Genomic DNA, 22,936 nt, shown 5'->3' with positions numbered 1-22,936 from the left:
GGTGAAAAATAATAAAAATCGTAATTATGATTATGATTATTATAGTTGTTACAAGAAAAAAAAAGCCTAAAACAAAATCGAATACACTGTGGCCTTACAGGTTATAATTAAGCACTGTAGCCAACGATGACGATCCCGGTCGTTATTAAATATAATATATATATGAAGTATAAGTGCCTATGATTTAAAATGATATGGTCATAATAATATAGGTAGGTAATAACATATTATTATTATTATTACGTGTCTGGTAGAAAACAGAATAGTATTATTGGGACTTTAAAGTTTAGATGATAAACCACTAGAAACGCATTTGGAAACACCATAATACGTAAACACGTAAAAATATGATTTTGATTTAGTACTAATTATATGAATTAAGCAATATAGGTACTACGGGTTATAAGAGAACATATTTTACTATCAGTATCATCGACTGTATAGTATCTACTGGCTACTAACCTACTATATCTTCCCTGTAAATATATTAACTCAATAAATAATATAAGCATAGAGTTATCGAGAAAGATACTAACTACTAAGCAAGAAACAATTTGGTAATTTGTTACATTTTCTAGAAAACTAGTGGATCTACAAATTTACAACTATTGACATTTTCGTAATTTTTTTTAAAAATTATTTTACTAATATCACTGTGTAAAATTTTTCTTTGTCACGTGGTGAGTAATAGTAATTGTAATTATCTTTAAACTGGTATTGCCGATTCGTCAGCATTTGAAGTAAATTTAAAATTAGAAAATTAAATTTTTAAATTAAAATATCAAGTTTATTCATTTTTTTGGTATAAACAACTTGTTAAAATACAAAATACAATGTTTATTGAATCTATTAGTAAGTATATTTATGAAAACAATTTTATATTGAAAAATATAGGTATAAAATCATTCTGCTTAAAATATTAAAAATAATACTGGACTTCTTTGAATGTGTTGTTATTAATCATCTAACCATACGCAATAGTTTAAAATTAACCTTGTAATTGAAAAAGAAATTAATTCCTAAATTGTTTAATGAATATATTAAATGCAAAATTAATAACACTACTAAATAATTGCATTGTTCCTAGGAAAAAAATAAACTTAAACATAATGACCCGGCAATCATCAAGCATACTTTATGTTAAGACAATGCTCAATTAATTTTAATTGCATGGAACTTATGATATGATACATGGCTGTATAATTGTTGTACCAAATTCATGATTTAGAGTAAATACTTACCAACTAATAATTTTCGATCAAAATATATTTTCACCGATATTTTTCGGTGAAATTCTATACATTTTGATTGATATAATGACATAACATGATAATTTTTTTTGAATTTGTTAGAAGATGATAGTTTGAAAATAATTTTCGCAACGTCAGCAATTTCAATTTAAAAAAAAAAAAACTTAATAATTCATATAAAACTACCTTCGTAATAAAGAAATAAGCACTCAAATTTTCTCCACGTAATAATTTTTTTTTTTAAATTATATAAATAAATTTTATATTTGAATAAAAATTATAAGCAAATTTGAAATTATGAACAGATTAAAAAGCTTTTATAAAAAATTCATTTATGCTCTGAATATAAAATATATATTATACTAATATTTCCTACAAATATATAAATACAAACATTTTATACGAGTATTGCACATAAAGGTATAGTTAATATTGTTATTATGAGTTTTGAAATATAATACTCATATATTTACCTCTACTTAACTCATACGCTGTGACGCTGTATACTATTATGTTAAAGATGTAAAGTGTAATTCAAATGCCTAATATAGTCCGTTTGAACATTATTAAATAACAAATCAATGAGTAATTACTCATTTGCTAACTCAATAATGCGTTAAAACGTTGGTTTTAAAATATAATGTACAATTTAATTTTATATTATAACTTAATTATTTATGCAATATATCAAACACGAAAAAAATAGATAAAATTAATACCTGCATATAAAAAAAAGTATGATATTAATGTTTATTATTATGTTTTACAAACACTAAACTGTAGTTTAAAACGTTTACTTACAACATACTTCATACGCATTATATTATATATTATATATATATAATCTCAATAATATTATATAAAATAATTCATTTATATTTCTATAGATATAGTTAAGTATGCAATTATTCTATTAAAAAACATAATTAATTCATACTATCATTTAATTTTAATGAATCTTAAATACATACCAATTAAACATGAAACAGACCACTTATTTTTTTTTATAATTATCTGTATATGATAGGTATATTTATAGACATTTAAAAATGTAAGTGTAAAAAAAAAAATTCTCCTAATTATTTTATAAACAGTTATTTTAATGTGTGATTTATAATTGAACTATTAAATATAAAAACTACAAATATTACTATCATTGAGGAAGTAAATAATTGAATCGTATTAATGTATTCTTATAGCTTTAAATACATCAAACTGAACAATTAAAGTCTAAGCCGATAAAAAAATAAATTATACCGAAGGGTTAAGTAAGTAGCTTGCGTTAGAGCTTGACAAACGGACAGAGATTTTCTCTTTCATTTTCATCCAACACCTAAAACATACATATATATATGTAGAAGTTGATTTTTTTCTTGAACTAGGCTATATATTATCTAAGTATTATAGGATTTTACTATCTTTTTTTTTTTAAAAAAAAAAAAAAAAAACTTATAATGGTAAAAGTAGTTGAGTTTTGAAAAAAAAAACTATAGCATACTATATTATCCTTAAATGAGTTGAAAGAGAATAAAACAATAGAAAAAAAAATACAATCATATATAATGCCTGAATAAGATATTGTCTAGTTGGTGAAAAAAATGTTCTTATGTATAAGTTGAACAACAATACAAAAATTGACCACAGAGTTAACGTTTTGACATAAGACACATTAATGTTCACATTAATATACAAGAAAAAAAATAAGAAATAAAACTTACGGTGTATATTATTTGAATACTACATACATTTTACAATTAAAATATTAATAAAAAATAATTTAAAGATTATAAAACATACATTCAGTTTTAATATCATGATTAATAATTATGTGTAAAAAACAAATTGAAACAAACTTTTATCGTCTGATGCTCTAAATATTTGCGAGTGATTTATAACTGAACATTTACTGCTTCGCTTTAGTATGTCCCGCATTATTATAGCGTCGTCTGTCTATTTTATTGAATAAAGTCTGTAGGTACTCCAGTGAAACATTTATGATATAACATATTATTGTAATAGTAAGTAACATTATTTATGTGGTAGGACCAAACTAGTTAGTTCTGTGAACTGTACATTTTTTCATCATATTAGATGAGTTTTATGTTCAAATTACGCAGGAAATAATAAGTTACAACATAAATTCAAAATATAAATGCATCGTTACGATGACACTTTTTTAGCATTTACAAAATTTAGCTGCAATTTATTTTTTATCTAATTAAGTGTATAAAATATTACATTTTGTAAAGTCTGCAGAATTAAAAATACACTACTCCCGTGTATCTAAATTTCCTATATTCACTTACCTATATAATTTGTAAATATAATAATAATAAAATAAAATGATGGAATAATTATTATGAGAAATAAATATACTTGTAGTTACAATATTTATATACATATACAATTATATACATGTGTATATGTTATGTAGTTCTTCATGAACAACGGTTAATACACTGTTTATTAATATTATATCATTACATCGGCATAGTGGACGTTCTATGGACGAAATTGGTTCCGGAATTCGTTGGTATTTTGCAAAACATATTGTTAGTCACGGTTTATTATTATTATTTTTTTTCATAAATAAAAATAATAACAACAATAATTTGAAATTCATGACAAGGTCGACATTTTAAAGTTTTTAGCGTATTGGGTTTAAACCTATAATACTTAGACAATATATAAACAATCTAAGGGCGTGCAAAGTTTTATTTAAACATTTTCAAGGACGCATTATAGTCAAGAAAAGAAAGATTTATAATGTAAGGTTATTCGCATAACTGGAACTTTTTGATGTAGCCCCGTACATTGCTCACAAAAATAGCCAGCTAAGACCGGAAGTCGTCTAGAAAATCCTAGTATGCCAAACCAAGGTCATCACATATGACCAACGTAGCAACAGCTATATATACCTTACTCATATATTACCCTTATAATGAACATGGTGCTGAAGCTTTATTTTATTTTGTACATATACTTATTATATTATAATTTACTCATAATTCGTAAACAACAAAGATCATGGAAATAAATATATGACACGTAAGTACCGTTAAAATTGTAAATATACTGAATTTGCTTTGGAATTAAAAACAAAAAAAAAACACTATACATAGGTACTATAATACTAAGATTTTTATTTTGTTTTGGGGAAATTCAGATAGTCAACCCATCATAATCTAATAATATCACTTCAAACAAATAATATTACACTATAGTACTATACTATTATGTTATCTTGACTGCTTATGACGTCAAAAGTTTTGGAAATGAATTTACAACGTCTTGTGTTTTTACAACAAAATGCAAAATACTCATTTTATGTATACTTGATTTCTAAATGAAAATGAAAATATATAGGTATATATTTTTGACTTAGTGGATGACATTGATTAGGAATTCAAATAATTAATGTAATAAAAGTAAATAATTAATAAAGATAGAAATCAAACAAAAGTGTGCAGTTGTGTAGGTACTTAAGGTGTTAAGGTAAAAAAATTCTCAACTATTTTATATATTGACAAAATCAGTTTATATAAACAATAAATTACCAATTTAATTACTTTTTAAAATTATAAATGCATTGAATAATGCAATTATGCATACCAGAGGATAGAGTAAAGGTATATTGCATATTTATTTTTTTATCACCCGGAAAAAATTGAAGCATTAATATTTTATTGCTTCGGTATTTCCCATTGAAGATCTTTCAATAATAATAAAAAAAAAAACCATTTGTTTGAACACGTCTGATGAAACCATATTATTTTATTATGAATATAGAGTAATAATAAGATAAGATTTTAACGTGAGAAATTCATTATACTATAAAACTTAAAAATTATAACGATATGCAAATAATAAAAATGCATTTATTTTTTTAACAATTTCGGTTTTGTAATAGGTAACTTAAAATAATGTAATAAAAATAATATTTTTTATTAATAATTGGTGATTAACATTAAAAAATCACACTATCGATATAATAATAATTAATTTTTTTTTCATATGATGTTTAAAGTCAGATCGTAAACATGTAATATTTAGTTTTTAAATACAGAATTAAAAATTAAAATACATGATATAATAATATAATCCAACAATGCCGTCATCAAAAATACCTATTAAAAAGTGTGAATATTATATTATTTTCTACGAAGGTTGCAACCAATTCGTTGGCTGGAAGTTGTCGAACAACGTTTTAGTTTTGATAGTTGCATGGAAGCCAATCTAAACATTTGGTAATCGTCGTTGAAAGACATATATTAAATGATTATTATCATTTATTAATTATTAATATTTTTGCATATTGTGCGGCGTAGCTACAGGTAACCACTGTTTACTATTTTTATATAATATATTACACTTAACGCCAGACCTACAATACAATTTGGCGTAGAGACGTAATGTTTTATAATCTGCTGTAATTTACAAAATATTATTATTCAACGTCATTAAATGGTAAAGATGTTTTATTCCACATAATATTGTAGTCGTCGGACGAAACTGTCTTTTGATACAATTTAAAATATCATATCGAGTTTCGGTAAAATGGACCGATTTGCACCCGTTGGTAGCATTCGTTCTCTTGTAAAACGTTTATACATACAATATAATATATTTCTTCTATTATTATGTATATTTTAGTATTTTACACAGCACCATATTGATAATAATATAGTGATATTATGTTCCACGCCTACCCGTGCGGCTATCAGACATTCTGCCGCTAAAACTTTGCTAATTGTTACATGCGGATTGTACTGTCGAGTGCGATTTAGGTCCGTTTAATTTCATGTAATTTGTAAAATTGCAATAATAAGTTATAACAACAACAACAACAACAACAACAACAATAATATAGGAACTGAAACAAATTATCTGACGACATATTTGAAAGCCTAGGACTAGAACTTTCAATGTCTAACATTTTCGCATTCCTCCAGCAGCCAGTATCGTATAAACTAATATTATAAAATATTTTAAGCTTTGTACATTTTTGATTAATATTATTATTGTTGTTATTTAATCCTATATTGTATATTTTACTATATATATAATATATATAACGCTTAATGCCCAACGCCAAGAGTTATCTTTTTTTGAACAATTAAAAAACATTAATAGTTGATAAGAATAATAATAATAATAATAATAGTATTTACAAATTACGGATGTCCGATCGATGCTTAGTGTTAAAAATAATAAAAATAACAATATTATTGTATATTATATAGGTATTCAGAGTGAACGAATCGGTACGATCGCGCGTTGTATGTGTATAGTATATTCATTATAAATCATAACCTTGGTATTTTTTTTTTTTAATTTTAAAATTGTTTGATTGATCCGTATAGTACTATAGTACTTGCGTTCTATGTAACGATCAAACATATTATTATTATTATTATTTGTATTAATCTATAATAAGTAGGTACAATTTTTACGAAGGATTTCGTATTTCTTGTAAATAACGTGTATACCAACCTACCTACCAATGTTTGGTATGATTCATTCGGGTTTTAAAGACGAATATATTATATTTTTTATATTTAAGAATAATATTCTTTTATGTCGTCACATTTATATTTCGTCAATGATGGTGCACACTAACTAAAAATATAAAAATAAACAGTATACAATAATATCATATAATATAAATATTTTTTAAATAAATAAACAAACCAAATTCGTCTAAGTTTAGTTTTATTTAATGATAAAGATAATAATGGATAAAAATAAACAGGATATTATTAATAAACTATCGAATTTATAAAACAGTGTAGTAAGCCACGATAACAGTTATCAGAAAAATAACGTAAATTAATTACTATGTTAATAATTGCATAATAAATAATGCGTAAGGCTTATTATGGTTATTAGATTATCACTATTGTATTGATTTAATTTATAGTCTTTATTAACCAATATATATATAATATAATATAATATATTAAATTGCTCACACAAGCCATATTTCAGCAAGCCAGCAACTATTTGGTTAACAACATAATATTATGTTATTATAATTTTATATACATTATCAATTATAATAAACAATGAGTAAGGCTTACAGAGATAGTTTCTACAGTAAGGGTTTTCGTTTACCTATATTATACAATATTACGATGTGCGTGAGCGAGTGTACATACAGCCAGTACTATACACAATATATACACGAACCTACTTTTTATTTTATTTATCCAATGACGTCAAGCGTAACATCATATTCATTAATAAATGACTGTTTGTATAATAAATGTGTTGTATAAGAATAATATCAGTATTCAAGTTTTAATGTAAATGGATTTCAGAAAAAAAAGAAAAATAGGTACATAATACATTACATATTATATTATTATAGATACCTATTTGTTAGCCTTTATTTTTGTACTTATACTGGCTATACTCTATACTTTATACTATACATTATTATGGTCCAAGTTCAACGTAATCCGTCAAACGTGTTACAGTTATAATGGTGTAATGACTACAAAAATAACATAATAACTATGTTCATTTTTATAGGAAAACACGGTTTTTTTTCAAATTTAAAATCATGAAAAGAAGTATAAAGTAAACTTTAAACAGTACGAAACAAACGAAAATATGTTTCATAAGAAAATACATATTATTATCAGACATCGATTGTGTACGATGTTTCTATTTCGCAAAATAAAAATATATGTACATTGGAATAATAATTTTATTTTTTATATCGATCAATTGTCATTTTACATAATGATTTATCTATAAAATCACTATAAATAGTAAATTGTTTTTAAAAGTATAAGACATTTTCCATATTATGATAATTTGAAGTATTTCTTCTCTTTTTTGCTCGGAAAATACAAGTATTAAAAATATTATTATTATCTTTATTGAGAATTTTAATATTTGTGATTCTATATAATAATTGTATTATGATTGTTCTTTTAATATTACAAATGTGTATCATTGAACGCAAAGATATTTTATAAGGGATTCGACAAAACAAGAATGAACAATATAGAACGCTTAAACATAAACTGGTAGTAGGTAGGTGGTATTGCACATTTCAATAATATTTGTATATATTTTTTTTGTATATTTTTATAAGAAGGGAGTCGTTAGAAAAAACGAGAGATATTACACGTAAACTTTAAATTATGAAATTAGTATAACCACAACTATAATATTTTTTTAAATAATTTAAGCCTTGAATTACCGAAAAACGCTCTGTCCAAGGCTGAAGAACCTGTATGATGAGTCAAATCCTTGAAAAAGCCCTTGCAAGATTAGAGCACTGTATAAATAATTTCGAGAAAATCTATGTACATACCTTACTATACACCTATTAACTTAATTTACTTCGCTTACATTTGTGCGTCTTAGTAGTGAATGATAAGTTTATACAAAGTATTTCCCAAGAACAAATTACACTTGTTCTTTATAGTATTTGATACCATTAATCATCATCATAATAAAATATAAATCTTAGACCTATTAAGTACTGAAATAGTTAGCTGTGTACACGAAGTACTTCCTAGTCAAATTATAGAACTGCAGATTAAATATTTTCTTTCGGGGCATTATTTTCAGACGAACCTTTCACTTAAATTGGATATTTATGTGTGGGCGGAGATAATACCAAGTAGATTGAAATTAATTAATGAATTATTTAAGCAATCAAATAATATACATAATTATAGATGTACTTAATCATTATATACTAATTTGAAATCATATATATATATATATGCGTATATTTTATCACAACTCCCTCTGAAAAATTTACAAAAAATAAAACAAATGCAAATTCACAGGTATACTATTAATAATATTGAAATGAAACTGTACCATACAAACCTGAACGCATACCTCTAAAACAATTTGAATAACATTGAAATGCGTTTAAAATTTAAGTGTTCACAATAGGTGAATTAGTGGGTGTTGACAACAGTAACGTATATTATGATGATAGGAGGAGGATCGCTCTGTGTGTAATTTTTTGGTATTATAAATTACTATAACAAGAAACATTAGAATACCTAATATTATATTATATTTTTTTACCCTTTATACGACTCCTATTATTTTTTATTGCATAATAGTTATTTATTAACATTTAATTTAATAATTTCTATACTTTCTAATTTATGTTGTTATAATTCCTTATTTTTTTTATTATTTATTTGTATATTTTTTTGAATCTTTATTTGGATTACGACGAATGAGGCAACAATATTTCTACACAAGCGCTAATAGTATTGCCGATCACTGCCTTGCCACATATTGCTTAGGCTTGCCGATTTTTTAAAATTAGGAATTTGTTTTAAACGATAACGTTCATAGACTGCAATGAGCAAAACGTGGTTTATAATTTAACACGTTTCTGATAAGCTGTTTTGTCGTCGGCGTAGAACCGTAAGAAACCTAAGTTTATATCCCATGTACGAATGTTAATTATAAATTATTTTGACGAACATGCCATACATATTGTATAAACATGTTGGCACTATAAAAAAAACCTAACTTTAAGTTATGTACCTCTCTGGAATGTGATGTTAAATTATCTAATATAACCAGCTGCATAACCCAACGTTTCTCTGCAAAAAATGAACAAGTATAAAATATAGTGCTAAATCAGTTTTCTCGGTTATAGTGTACCTCAGTTCACGGGTTATTTGACATCGGTGTAAATCGCTTTGTAAACTAATTTGACTGATATGTGACATCCACCCATGGAACTTGAAATATTTTTCAACGTAATTCAAATTAATCATTAAAATTGATACTTCCAAGAAAAATTTAAGAAACTTTTATGAAAATCGATCAAATAGTGTATGCGTTTATAAGGTACATACATAAGTAAATGTACATTACCTTTTGTTGAATATTTTGAATATCTAACAAATAAGTAATTAAATATTATATTATTTTATTTTAAAAAAAATCCCATAACTACGCTTGACGGAACAGTTACTCTACAGCTCTATATTTTTTGTTTCATTTGATTCCTGTAGCCAACAACAACTCTAAATATAAACAAAAAATGATTCGAATTTTGGTGAGCTTAAACGAAATCCATGCGTTAACCTAACCCTATAGTAACTTGAAAAAAAACACTCTCTGAGTTTCGAAGATTCTATTGATATTACTTTAATTTCAATTGGTCTAAGTTCTGATATTAGCTGTTAGTAAAAAAAAACTCATTTTAAATTTATGTATATATATGTATAAGTAAGACGACATTCAACTGTGAGTATTGAAGTTAGCTACGTTAAACCGACCGGAAAAATGAACTGCACATCGACGACTATAGTTAATCGAAATGGAACTAAACATAATATTATTATGCTGTTGTTTATGACAGCACACGGCTGGTTGAAAAAAAAACAATATTATAATGACATGCCACTTATTTCCAGGAAACCAAACGCATTTACCTCGCTACTACGCATAGATCATAAAAAAATGACCTAATAACAAATGATTTGTTCAATTACGCCATTGTATCAATAATGGTCAGATAAACTTAAGAATTGTGTTGGCTTATCTTACATAGACCCCATGAATATAATATAGGTAACATTATGATTGTAAAGCAATGACGTTTCGTTTGCCATTTTATCCATTTATGACTAGGCAAAAATATTCTAAATGATTTCGGTTCGATAATATAACAAAAGCATATGTTTTAAGATTGAGATAATCAAAATCCAGAACCAATTAGGAACCACATAGCAGATAATTGATAATATATATATATATAAATAACTATATATGAAGGTAGGGTTTTGAGTAAAAATTCGTACATTTTTCCATTTACAAGATATAGCATTCAAAATTTTCAAAACCACATTGGAAGAGAGCCTTTACAGTCAATCTGTGATAATTAACGTGCGGTAATATTATAGAATAGCGATTGAATAGCGATTTTCACATCTATAATACCTACTTTAATTTGTCAGGAATCGTTGAAATTATTAAATTACTAGAGTAAGTAAATTCTAAGAACAAGTCGCTATCACATCATCTTGGAAGTGTATACAAGTGAAATATCGAGAAGTTCACCGCCCATGATATAGGAGCATCGGTAACGGTTAAAAGCACCTATCTCGATGAAACAAGGCGAAGATAACCATCATACCTTGAACTTCCTAGTTCACCTTCTAACACTTCTACCGCATAGCTATATGGTTACTTATTCTTACATTGATCCTGCCCTATAGTTGTAATGGTTTGTTAGAGATCAATGCAAGTTCTTTAAAATTAACTTAACGTTAGAAGTTCACTCCATCGTATATTATTGTAATATAGCTTCAGAAACATATAAATACATATTAAAATAATAAAAATAATTATAAAATAAAACCATACGGTCAAAATTAGTGACATAGTAAATTGTGAATTAAAAAACGTTTATTTTTTTTAATCAGTTATAATCATTTAGTTATAAATGATTATAGAAGTTTTTTTTTTATTATTATTATTCCACTGAGTAAATAATTAAACATCAAATAACACAATTCAATGAAAATAAATAATTTGTGATTCATGAAATGACAATAATTGTTTAACTCCGTCAAAATGAAAATCCATTTCGATTCAAGTCTCAAGAATATAAATTTACTGTTCATAAAATTAATAAAATAAATATTAGTGCATAATATTAATTAATATTAATATCAGTATATTTCGTGAGTGCTTGAATTTTTAAAAATTAGCATAGTGCATAATTAAACCATCATAATGTGATTGCAATTTATTTATTTTTAAATATACAAAAAAAAATCTGGACAATCGGATACCGCCCCGCTATACAATATTTGGTAATTGAGTGGGTTACTATTATAATGGAAGTGTTCAATTTGAATTCAATATAATAATATTATATTATATAATTCACGATATGCTTCTTGGTATTATAGTAATTAAAGTTTGTATTGTGTAAAAATATAAAATTTGTTTCTTAGGGCACAAATAATAAGAATTTGTGCTATAAGAAAAAATATATGAGGGAAGAAGCTATCTAATGATATCAGCTACTAAAGTAATTTATTTTACTGTTAGTAGATAGGTTAATATAATTATTATTATTTTTTTTTAAACATTGAATTTGTTATATTATTATTATTATTATAATTATATATATTTAGGTATACCGTATTATAATATTATTATTATAAGCTTTTAAGGTAATACAATTTTTAACGAAAACAAATTGTGAATAAATCATTTATCAACTAAAAATACATACTATCTTAACATTTAATAAAATAATACTTATTATTTTTATTGATATTTAATAATATTTTGAAAATATAAGATTAGGTAAGTACATATAACATATTATAGTTAAATTCATTGTAAACGTTAAAGTTTTAATTCTCAATGAATATTATTGTTTAATAATTTTAACAAAATAAAAAATTTCGTTCAAACTTGAATTTTAAATATATATATATATATTGTGTATACAAAATAACAGTCATTTTCTTAGATTTTTTAGTTTTACAATGAACAGTATGATCTTATTTAGCTCCTAACCTTAGCTCTAAAATTTAAGATCTTATACACTTTTTACTATAAAATAATTGCCAATTTGTAAATTTTTGTGGTTTTGCAAAATTTTGAACTTCAAATGCATATAAAGTAAAATGTTGACCATGTTTCTTTGATATCTTAAGTATACAGACAAATTAAGAGGAACGAACCATGTATTCGTTTTAAGTTTTTATTTATATATAAAAAAAAAAAAAAAATCGAAAATTTCAATATCATCTAAAAAGAACATAAAAAGAGAGTCAAACTATTTAGAAAATTATCTTTTATTACCTATACTTTACTTAAAACATTTCTGTGATTTAAAAAAAAATTGAAAAAATGTTTGTCTGCATAGTTAAAAATACAAGTATGAATTATACATATTTGTAAAAAACAAAAATATGAATGGATGCACTTAATATGCAACAGACAACAGTATGGTAAGTAAGTGAAGCATAGTAATGTTACCAACTTAACGCTACATATTTTTAATATTTAAATTTAAGAACAAGTTATATGTTTTCTTCTATTAAATGTTTAAGCATTTTGACCAAACCAATAATGATAATAATATAAATTTTTTTTAAATATTTAAATAGATCTAAAAAAAAAAAAAATTGTCAAAGTATTTAGAAAATTAAACTATGATGTATTAGAACGCTATCTATAAAATATGTTAAGTAATCATCTAAAAATTATTTGTTGTTAAGTTCTTCCAAAAAATTCAAATTGATTTTGTCAAAAACAAGGCTTTTGTAAAAATTTTTGTTTTTTCTAATGATTTTGAAAAATATTAAGAAATTTTTGATTTTTACCTCTCTAAAATATAAACAAGATCCAATTTTTTTCTAATATTATGTATTTAGTATTTATGATTTAATAAGTATTATGATACGAATAAATTATGATAACTTTGAATAATAATACTTATTATTAATTTTATTATGTTATCAATATCCATATAATATTTTAAATTAAGTCTAATCATTACATGCAAATGCTTTATACCGTGGTTTCAAAGTAAACGTTATATTAAAATATTATAGAAGACATCTAATACTTTATACAGAGTTTTTTTTATTGACTTGTACTTATTATTATAAGTAAGTTACAACAAATTTAAATAATTTTAAGTTTAAATAATATAGGTTAATATTTAAACATATTACTATGAAAATTGAGATTTTTAAATATTTTTAAGTTATGTAAATTGAAAAAACTATAATTTGTTTGTTAGTAATTTATACATAAATATTACATTTAATTACACTTATAACTAACTATAACAAATATTATAATATTATGAGATACAATTATTCAGATCATGATGGTGTTTAGTACCATATATAATTTCAGAAACCTCGATTGAGACATTGCCATGCAAGCCTACTGTTATATGAAGTAAAGTCACCAAGATAATTATAATAAATGTGCAACCACCGTCTGCTGGTAGGCTCTCTGATAGGAGTACACTACTTCCGTTTGTAGAAGGACCACTTGCGCAGCAACACCATCCCACTGACCCGAAGACTCGAGAGTTCCGGTTCCGGACAAATGCCGAGATACACAGGAGTGCTGTAGCAATATTATCTGTTAATTCACTCGCACGCACCTCGATGTGCTAACTTATTAGCAGTTTTCTTGGATGCCTCTCATTCTTGAATTTGTGTGATCAAAAGCCGTTCACAGGTGATTGAAAGTCAAATAATTGGAGCCCTTTGACGAGCACTAATTAACTGAAGACGTTGAAACAATGTTACCAATTAATTCTATGATCATAGTTTTTGATCTTTAAGTATCAAAAATTATCACCGAACAAGATGCCTAATCATATCACACTGCATATAACCATGGTATGTTTGGTTTATTTACTAACACGATGCAACCTCAACTTGACGTGCTCGGTGCTCCAGCATAATAATATTATTACATGATTGGATTTCTATATGGAAGCCGAAATAACTTCCAATTTTGGAGCGAACTCAATGTCAGGAGTTTCTCTCTTGATTCAGAGTGAAAATTAACGCGTGTTTATAGCTGCATGATCTAGCTTCTGTATATATATATAATGTTGTACAGTCTGAAATTATTTTTTCAATGTCTAATAGAAGTTTATTTATTTAATATCATAATATTATTAATCGACAATAGAATATAAATATTGATTTTTTAGAAATGTTATTGTAATATTACCGAGAACGTTGGTCGACCGATATCCGATGTCCATTATAGCTGCAATGGTTTGCGACCATTAAAATATATAAAATTTTGTTCGAGGTTGTGCGCCCTGTATAGGTACTCATATATAAATCCAGTCGAGCGCACCGACCGACTGACGTCCGTGCCCTTTGGTTGAGGTACGTCGTCGAATATTGACTGTTAAAATAGGTCGGAAATGTACGGAACTTAATGGTAAGTGAGCACGCCTCGGCAATAATAATTATGATTGCGCTCTGTGATGGCTAATGCCACGTACCTATAGATGTTTCTTATTGTGGGGCTTGTCGATCGATCATAACGTGTTAAGCAACACGGTGTACTTGGAGTTTTTTTCATTATTTGTACAAATGAAACAAAATACATAATTCGATATTCTATACAAAATAATATAAAGTCTGTATAATAAACTCAACTACCTACCTACTGCGCAGGCAACCTAACTGATGCTTATAAACATATTATGCAGTGACAAGTAGATTTTAATATCATAACTTATTAGTCATATAACGTTATAATATAAAAAACAAATATCGATCGTAGTCCTCGTTGTGCATGAATGATGGCCATTTCAACTGCAATATATTTTATGCTCAACGATTAAACAAAAAGTACATTTTAAATATATGTACCTATTATCTTATATGACTTTATAATAATTTATTGTAGTAGCAAGCTAATAAATCATAAAGTTTAGATGTATTTATGTTATAATATTTTAACTGAACAAGGAACACTTCGCAAAGGTATGATATTTAATATCATTTAATTTATATAATAATAACACTCACACACTATGCCAAACCTATTTATGTTATTATAAATAAAACATTCCATAATATCATTAATACCTATTATTATTTAAATACATAAAAGTATAAAACTAAAACTATTTAATAATTAATATTATGGACAACTATAAAAAATGAGTAAAGTAGTAACATAAACTATTATTTTATTCTTTAAAATATTTGTAGTTAAATTAAATTCCCGTGTTTGTCATCTATGTATATTTTGATAATAATATACATTAAATTTTATACACATAATACATAATAAATAATGTTCAGGTATATATTTTAAGTTATTTTAATGATATAAATATTGTCATAATTTAATATATTACCATGCAATGCAAAATATGTCAGAAGCTTAGATTGTTAGATACTTTAGATGTAGGTGCTCATAGAATTTTTTTTTATTTTAGAATTATTGATTTTAAAAATAAATAAAATGTAGTATTAGCTAACGGGACAAGGACTTACACTATTTAATATTTACATTTTTATGCACGGACGAATAAGGTTTATTTATACATACGATGTTTTGTTTTTAGATATTTTGTTTCACTGATACATCAGTTTTTACATATAAAATATTTATACTTAACATAACTTTTCTATCAAGTATGTAATAAATAATCAGCGCTAGATAAATATATTAATTAAAAATAGTATAAGTAAATTTAGAAACCCTTAAAGATACACTTAGGTATTGTAAATTGTAATTAAAAATAATTGTTTTTTAAATTATCTTTAGTATAAATGGTTAAAAAAAGCAACGCTGGGCGAGACAATTATGTGAAGTTGATAAGTGGGAAATATCATCTATACACCAAATCAGAAAACCAAAAATATAGTTTACATACACGCTTTATGCAGTTATACTCTAAATAAACAACTAAATCTAACACAAATACATTTTGTAAGATCAACGTAGTGCACAGGGATAGCTATTTTGTAACAAACACGATTATTAACTAAATTAATGGAAATAAAACTTAACAATTAATTAAATGTATCAAGTAGATAGATATTAAAAATAATTTTTCATATATTTATATTCCTTGTCAATCAAATATATATATATTTAGGTACACTTTTAAAGAACTTGATTACAATGTTTTAAATACCGTGTGCTGTTTTCCAAATGTAAAATATATATTTTATGAAAAAAAAAAAACAGAATTATAATGATTAGATGTAAGTCAGACAAAAGATAATATTGTGAGTGAAACATTCTTATGGGACACAGTTTTATTTAATATTTATGTGATGTGCTTATAAGATGATCCGTTAACGAATGTTTTGTTTTTATTTTTGTGATTGTTTGTTAACGTGTTAGACGTTATTGATATATGAACAGTTTTCAGCGGTTATAAAGATAATGAATATGAACTATGTAGGGGGCCATAAACATGTAGGACCAAATGCCATTTGCCCACAGATGCTTTCAATGTTTTCAGTTTGTTTGTATTTTTGTGTGTTTTCTCAAATGTTCGCCCAATTGTTTTGTCACCCGTGTAATTGATGGCGTCTTTAGTTGCCATTTCTGGTATTGAAATACCAGTGAAGTATAGAGTAACTCACCAGCTGCTTTTTTTCATTTTATTTTATTGTATTGTGGTTAGACAAAATGAATTTTGTTCAATAAACTGTTCTAGAACTATTACGAAAAATAATTTAAGTAATAAAATTCTAAAACGAATTTCCAAGAGAAAAATAATAAACATAAAACAACGTTTCTCGAAAGTACTGACATGCAAGAATATTTTTCTATTCAAAATATTAATTAAATTTGTTTTTTTAATTTATGCAGTTTTTAAAGTTGATTTAAAACTTTTTGTAATTTTGAACTATCTTATTGTAAATAAGAAGCGTAAAATTAGAAAAATGATTCAAGTCTAATGTATTTTATTATATTTGTTTTATTAATGTAGGTTAAATAATAATATAATTATATTATGTTAAGCAAAAATGTTTTTATCAAAGATATCTTTGTCATTAATATTCCAGAATCATAACATAGGGCTATATTGATTGTTGTAGGATAACATCAAGCTTAAAAGTCATTAGCATCGAGTAAACTATTGCTGTAATATTAAAATTCCACATGCATACGACACGTCATGCACATAAAATAATATGACGTTATAATATTACGACTTACGACTGTGGTTATTATTATTATTATTACACTACAGAATATTATTACCGATTTGTTATTAACTTATCAACGAAAAAATGTTTAATTAAAATTTATAAATACAGAAATGAGAAATTATAATAATACGAAATATTGTAATCACTTATAATAATATTATGCGTATCATGCCCTTCGTCAGTCTAGTAAATTGGTTGTAATGTAAACGACCGCCGACTATCGTGCACAAATAGTTTTAGTTTTGTTACTGTATATAGATGTACAAACCTAACCTCACCTGTTCTTAATAATAATCATAATAAAATAAAAATAAAATTAAGATATATTTATTAAAATATGTCATCGACGAATATTATATTATTATACAACAGACCATAGCGATGACAGCAACGTTTTTTTTTAAACATTTTATGTTGTTGTTAATGTACGTACCTATTATGAACATTAAAACGATCTCAGAGTTCGTAAAACGATTATTACGTATAGGAATAATATATTACATTATTATTATAATATATTATGTAATATATATTATTATTATTATAATATTATATTATATATTTTTAAACGGTTATCTTGTGGCTGCCACTGCTGACTGATAACCAGGGTTAATCACACGAACTTAGTGAAATATTAGTCGATTATCCATTAACAAATAATTAACTTACGAAAACATTTTACCGGTTTTAATTTGATGGTTATTAGCGTATGAGTGATTGTGTTAAACATCATTACGGGTTATAAGATAAATAAATTGCATTATGGTATAGACGAAAAAAAAATATTGAAAATATACTTTTTTTTTAAAAATAATATGTATTATATTATTTATAAGACACAAATCTTCAGATTTAGTATGAGAAAAAATTTCAACAATTCACCCGTCAGTTTCGCTCAATCAAATATTTTCACTTATTGATATCGAGTAAATATTGTCGCACCAGTGGATCGTTTCTAAATAAGTAAGTTTGTACGCGTGTAGTACATAATATAACGTTTCCAGACAAACGAGCGGCGTATCGGTTTCAACCGCAGTACACGTATGTTAAATATTTTTTTTTTTTTTTGCAACAACAACATTTTATTATTATTATTTTTATTAATATTGAATGACTATTATTGTGGTGAGGAGGACTTGGAAAACACGCGAAAAATGGCAATATAATAATAATAATAATAATATAAAACATAATATCGTACCGTCTGCGTGCAGCGTGTTGTGGGTAATATAGTGTAATACGCATTATTCCAGTTTAATAACAACTATGATATTATTATTATTATTATATGGACGCGGTCCGTTCGGATGAAAAAAAAAAAAAAAAATTAAAAATTTAATGTAAAATTAAAAACGAAATCGCATAGGTACCTACGGACTTTCGAACGCGACGGACGTGTCACATAATAACAATAATAATAAAAACAATAATACGAGTCGTAAAATCTCGCGCGCGCGTTGGCCTACGGTAATATTTTATTGCGGCGCTCGCGATCACTGTACGACGGCCGCGCCAAAGTTGCCCAAGCACCGGAGCGGCGGCCGCCGCCTCGCACGGTAGCGCAGTAGTTCCGGATTACCCTCCAAGCGCGCCGCCGACCCGCGTAGTCCTGTGACCGCGTCAACTGTTCGCGCCGACGGACGACGACGACGAGAGATATTTCGCGCGATTTCCACTTCCGTTTGCCGTTCGAATAAAAATCCCTCCGTCGTTTATCGTTATTATTATTATTATTCGTTTATTTTATTTTATTTTATTTTATTTTTCGATTAATATTTTAAACGATTTTGGTCGTCCGTCCGCGGAGCACAGTGCAGTTGGTTTACGCGCAGTGTCCGAGTGCGAGTCGGGTTTTAGCGTTACGCGATTATCGGAGTTAGATGTGTGTGCGTGTGTGACTTTTTTTTATTTTTATTTCGTCGTGTCGAGTTCGGTTTTTTTTCTGAAAAAGTTTTCCTCGAACAGATAATCGTACTTGACGGATGTCAAATTCGAAATAGGACCGAACGACCGAATTTACGGATGCCGGTTTCCTGATTGTAGTTAATAGGTAGGTACCTAGTAATTAGTAATAGTAATATTTTATATAATTATGTACACACGAATAGAATACGAAATATAGGTACGAAAATTCTCGTTTTTTCTCTGCGTTTACAATAGTATAGGTATACATTGATATGACTATAATAAATAATGTTATGATGTGTCTGCGATAGTGCCGAATTCAAAAATTTGTCAAATGGCTCTGTGCTGTTTATATAATCTTATTGTATTTACATATATTAAGATTATACATATAAAAAAAATATATAACTATCAAAATTTAGAGTACTTGAATAATTTTGACCATTTGTTGGTATTCTTCAAAAATCAGTCGAAATCGTGTAATTACGACTTGCATACCACGTTTCACGAACTAACGAATCTGTCACTATAATTTCTAAAAATTTTCTGTACTATTTTAAGGAATCAAGTTACAGTATGTGATCGTATTATTACGTTTATGAAGTACACCATCTGATAATAAATTATGATATTACACTATATTTTTCATATTGCATAATATTTTCCGGGAACAACAGTTGTACTATTTGAAAAATAATTAATTTTACCACCTAATAAAAGTAATATAGTTGTGGTAATATTGCTTTCAAAAAAATTTAAACCATTAAAAAACTTATATGCCGAATAAGTGCCGAGCGATAAAAAAAAAAAAAAAAAAATGAGAAGCACTGGAGGAGTTCATTCGATGGTAATTGACGTTAGGTGATGGGTTACTTCCGTACTGGATTCTCGTGTGTAGCGTGTGTGTTTTTTATTTTTATTTTTCGTCCATTGTCAGTGACAACGAATTCTGCTGGTGTAGCTTCTACAGATCGCAATGATCACATGTGTATTATAGTTGATGTGTAGGCATCTCGTTTAATGGAATACATATTAAGTTAACTATATGATGCTATATTATTCGTATGCTGTACGTTCAAAATTATTTGTGCGACGAGATTCGTTTGCTCTTGCAATTTGAAAGTTAGAACTGTAGTGCCACTTATAGTATGATGTTTATTTTTTATCATTTGTTGGTACTTAAAATGATTTTAATGTATTTTATATAAATATGGGCAGATTATGATTAAAGTATTAATGTAAACATATATTTTGAATACTCAGCAATATTGCAAAATGGATAAAGGGCGATAATTCCTATATTTGTTTTTCTTGTTTTTGAAAATAACTCTTCTTTTGGCCAGTAAAAAAAGGGTTCAAGCATTTATATAGATGAACTCTTTATAGTCTCCATATTGATCAAGAAGTAGAGTCGTAGGAAATTATGCAATAAGTCAGATAATATAGTAAATTCTCAATAACTTTTGGGGAAATTGTAAGCAGTTTTTAGGAATTGTGTCATACTGTAGCTATAAAATTAAGCTTAAAAACATTTTTACTGGAAATAATAGTCAAATTGGAGTACAAACTTTAATTTGCAATAAAATAAACTTAAATGTTGTTATATAAAATTAAAAATATTTAGTTTTAAAATTTTATTAAGCTAAATATATTAATTTTATGTGGCTAGATTATTTAATATATTATATTTTGATAGTGCGAAGCATATGTTAAGCATTTAACAATTTTTTTTTTTATAAATTATGAAATAAATATTTGAAGATAAAATATGTCACTATTAAAAAATGCGTTAATTTAAAAAATATTCTTAAACACATTACATAATATTAGATACATATTTATATCATATCTAATGTGATTTTATTTATAAATATTAGTATTGATAAAATTTTTATAAAATTTAGTGATTGCACTTTTTAAATTTTGATTTAACGATATATTTTTATGTATGTAATTATAAAAAAGTAACTATCTATATAATCGAATCGTTCCTAATACATCAATAGAATACTATAAATTAAAAAAAATTACTTAGGTAAGTGATATGACAATTTGATTGTAGAATAATTTATAATGTTTGACAACAAAACTATAAAAAATACAAAAATAACAATAAACATAATTAAATAATTGCAATACACATAAAAACATGTATATAATTAATTGATAATATGTTAGTGATTTAAATGATGTAATTAAATACCTAATAAGCTTTTGATTAATTAATAAAATGTTCTTATGTTATGATTATGCTATTTAATTTAAACTGTAATAGCATTTAATGAATTAATAGTATTTGTAATCGGGACATAAATAATAAATGGAGACTAATAATTAATTATAATTACTCAATTAACAAGCAATATTTAGTAATAGTAACGAATAATATGTATTGTAATATGCATAGTTAATATGAGAAAAATAATCTTTAACCTAATACGTTTTAGTCAACGTTTTGACGTAACAAATCACAACATTATTATAAAATATTTTTTAGTTTGATCTATTATAGTTCATATCAAAAACCAATGAATAATTTTAACTCAAGTGAAGGTTTATTATTGTAGTTTTTTATATAATATTATTATCTCTTGACTACGTTATTTCAAGATTCAATTTTGGCCAATTAATTTTATACACGAGTATCTATAATACAATAATACACATGTAATTAGGTATGTATTTTATTTATTATGTTGGTAGTCTACGCACTTCCCATAGATAACTCAACGAGTTCGTGTCTAATCTAATACTCTCTGATTTTGAGTTTCAAACTTGTAAGTACTTTTCTAGTACACTATTAAAAATAAAAAAAGTCGTAACATTTTAAAATTAGTAAATAGGTAATTTAACTGTTTTAAATGAAATATGTCAACATCGTGTACTGAAAATAATCGAGTGTCAAGAAATTATTAACGATTCAACTGTTAATACGTACCTAAGACAAATTTTATGTCTTCACGTGACATATATTTGTCATAAAAAGTAAAATAAAAACAATAGTATTTTTCTAAAGTAAATTTATTTAATTTTATACAATAGTAGGTAATAATTATATGTATAAATGTTAATATATTTATTTTTATA

General features: G+C 25.6%; 1 protein-coding gene across 4 annotated transcripts in view; it reads left to right on the top strand.

Moving 5' to 3' along the window:
• Positions 1 to 19,473: 19,473 nt before the first annotated feature.
• Positions 19,474 to 22,936, top strand: part of LOC114127893 (octopamine receptor beta-2R-like) — a 165,179-nt gene continuing 161,716 nt past the window's right edge. For all 4 annotated transcript variants that reach the window (XM_050198885.1, XM_050198884.1, XM_050198883.1 and 1 more), the window contains exon 1: positions 19,474 to 19,994. The gene's annotated coding sequence lies outside the window, so the exon portion shown is untranslated. The remainder of the gene's footprint in view (positions 19,995 to 22,936) is intronic.

Source organism: Aphis gossypii, chromosome 1 (assembly GCF_020184175.1).
Source record: "Aphis gossypii isolate Hap1 chromosome 1, ASM2018417v2, whole genome shotgun sequence".
In the NCBI taxonomy this organism is placed as follows: domain Eukaryota; kingdom Metazoa; phylum Arthropoda; class Insecta; order Hemiptera; family Aphididae; genus Aphis; species Aphis gossypii.
This window is presented reverse-complemented; position numbering and strand designations above follow the sequence as displayed.